The 3,067-nt window shown below is 36.8% G+C and overlaps 1 non-coding gene across 1 annotated transcript; it reads right to left on the bottom strand.

Moving 5' to 3' along the window:
- Nucleotides 1–1,157: 1,157 nt before the first annotated feature.
- Trnaa-cgc lies at nt 1,158–1,231 on the bottom strand. Its single transcript has one exon. It is a non-coding gene; the product is annotated as a tRNA-Ala (tRNA).
- Nucleotides 1,232–3,067: the final 1,836 nt, after the last annotated feature.

Consider the following 3,067-nt stretch of genomic DNA (forward strand, 5'->3'; position numbering starts at 1 on the left):
CCGATTAGATTACATATTCCTTGGCCCTATCCCATTCCACTGTATTAGGATTTTCCAGAGAAACAGCCAATACTATATGCAAAAGCTATATAAGAGGAGATTTATTAGGGGAATTTTCTTGATAGAAAAACAGTGCTCAGAGAGGCCATGAAGTCCCATGATCTGCCATCTATAAGTGGGAGGACAAGAAAAACCGGTGGTTTAATTCAGTCTGGGTTCATATGCTTGAGAATTATGAACTCTGATGTGTGAGCACAGGAGAAGATAGATGTCCTAGCTCAAGAAGAAGAGAGATGATTTGCCTTTCCTCTAAATTTTGGTTCTATTTCTGCCTCAACAGGTTGCATGATGCCCACCCACATTGGTGAAGGTGGGTCTTCTTTATTTAGTTACTAATTCAAATGCTAATCTCTTCCAGAAATGTCCTCACAGACAACAGACACACCTCCAAAATATGTTTTATCTGCTCATCCTTTAGCTCAATCAAGTTGACACATTAAAATTAACCATCATACTTACCAGATCAGAATTTCTAGGAGTTGGGGCCTGTGAACCTTCATCTTTAGCAAGGTGTTGTTCCCTTGCAAATTTGGAAAACATGGCTGTTTTCTTAATTGTAAGGGGTCTAGTTTTAGCTGGGCGTGGTGATATATGCCCGTAATCCCAATGACTCTGGAGGCTGAGGGAGGAGGATTGCAAATTTGAGACAAGTCTGGGTAATTTAGCAGGAACCTGTCTCAAAATTAGAAAAAAAATATGGTCTAGTTTTATTTATTTATTGCTTGACTATGCTAAATTTTTGAAAATAAGTAGTATTGTATGATCCACAGAAAAGTGAGAAAGGAAGCACCAATATCTGCAATGCTCTGTCTACTTCAAAGATTCTTTGAAATTTGAAGGTAATCTCTCTCTTTCTCTCTCTCTCTCTCTCTGTGTGTGTGTAACATATATATTTAAATTTACCGTGGAAAATTTCAGATATATACAGAAGGAAAATAATATAACAAATCTTCATATGCCTATCATCTAGTCTCAACTATGTCTGTTTATGGCTCATCTTGTTTCATTTATATGCCCTACCTACTTTATTCTCTTCCCCTGTTCCATTCTCTTCCACCTCATGTTGTTATTTATTATTATTATTATTATTATTATTATTGAGGTGCTGGGGATTGAACCCAGGGCCTTGTGCATGCGAGGCAAACACTCTACCAATTGAACTATATCCCCAGCCCTACCTCGTGTTATTTTGAAGGCCATTTTGGATATTGTATCATTTTATCCACAAATATTTTGTTCTTATATCTTTAAGATAAGGACTTATTTTTAGATATAATCAAAACATCATTACTACACCTAATGAATTAATAATTTGTTTATATCAACCTATATACAGTCAGTGTTGACAACAATCCACATCCACATGTGACAATCTCACATCCCTGAGATTGTCTCATCAATTTTTTTTTTTTTTTTAATATTTATTTTTTAGTTCTCGGCGGACACAACATCTTTGTTTGTATGTGGTGCTGAGGATCGAACCCGGGCCGCAAGCACGCCGCAGGCGAGCACGCTACCGATTGAGCCACATCCCCAGCCCCTGTCTCATCAATTTTTAAAGTTGCCTGTTTGAATTAAAATTGAAATGAAGTTCCTACATTGCAATTAATTGACATATCTTTTAAGGTTTTTCTAATCTATTGGTTTTCCCATCAGTTTTTTTCTTATAATTTCTTTGTAAAAGAAAGTAGGTCATTTGCCCTATAATTTCCCAACTGGATTTTGTGATTCACATCCCTATGGATTTCATTAATATATTTCTCTGTCCCCTATATTTCCTGTAAATTGGTAGAGCGAGAGTGTTGATCTAGCTTGGGTTTGTTTCATTCTTGGCTAGTGGCATTGTGTATTTCTGTCATGAGGATATATCTGAATGCCTTTCTGCTTAGCAGCCATTGATTATTGTTGCCAAGATCTATTATTAATTCATTTAGTGGTTGCAAAATGGTGATTTTCTAATTCTATCAGGCCTTCTTCAAGTATCAGAATACTATTACAAGAAAGTTTTCCTTTGTGAATGATGTGGTTAGTGTGACGAATAGTTCTTATAGGATTAAGTGCTTCATCTTTTCCGTTACCAGTTTTCAAAGTAATGAGTGGGTTTCCTAGCACTCCCCAAAGGTGATCATTTTAAAAATTTGAAATATAATTCACATACCATCAAAATAACATTTTAAAGTATACATACAAGGGCTGGGGATGTGGCTCAAGCGGTAGCGCGCTCGCCTGGCGTGCGTGCGGCCGGGGTTCGATCCTCAGCACCATGTACAAACAAAGATGTTGTGTCCGCCAATAACTGAAAAATAAAATGTTAAAGTTCTCTCTCTCTCCCCCTCTCTCTATCTCTCTCTCTCTCTCTTTAAAAAAAAATAAAGTATACATACAAGCCACTAGTTTCTAGTACATTTAAAAAGTTGTGCAACTATCACTAGTTGATCATTTTTTGAAGTCTCATAAATTCATGAACATATCCATTCTTTAAATCCACAGCAATTATTGTTCTTTTGACATTCAAATTTTCTCAATGTTAGCCAGCTGGAGTCTTTAAACTGGCTCCTGAGACCTTTTGACACATTCCTAGTAAGCTTTGACTTTTTTTCCCCTTGCTTTCTGGTATGAGATGTTCCTGGCTCATCTTGTACTTTCTTGTTCCAGCCCAGGACTCATGTAATTTCTCCAAGGAGCCCTGGTTCCTTCGATGGAAAATTGTAGAGGCCCCCATCTGGGCACCAGGGGTGTTCCCTGCTGCTGCTCATTATTTCTAGACCTCAGTATTGATGTTTATTTCTTTACCAGAGCTAGTCTGTTTGCTGTGTCCTGTGATTTATAATCCCTGAGGTAGAATTTGGCCATTCATGATACTCAGGAATTAAACAATGTCTTATTTAGTTAATGAGTCATATGAAAAATACTGCTTGAAAATCACCTAATTGTCAGTCATTATTTATTTTAAAATTACATTCCTTGGGGAAGGTGTACAGCTTAAAGACTCAGATTAAAAATTCTT

This window comes from Marmota marmota, unplaced genomic scaffold, assembly GCF_001458135.2.
Source record: "Marmota marmota marmota unplaced genomic scaffold, marMar, whole genome shotgun sequence".
Lineage (NCBI taxonomy): Eukaryota > Metazoa > Chordata > Mammalia > Rodentia > Sciuridae > Marmota > Marmota marmota.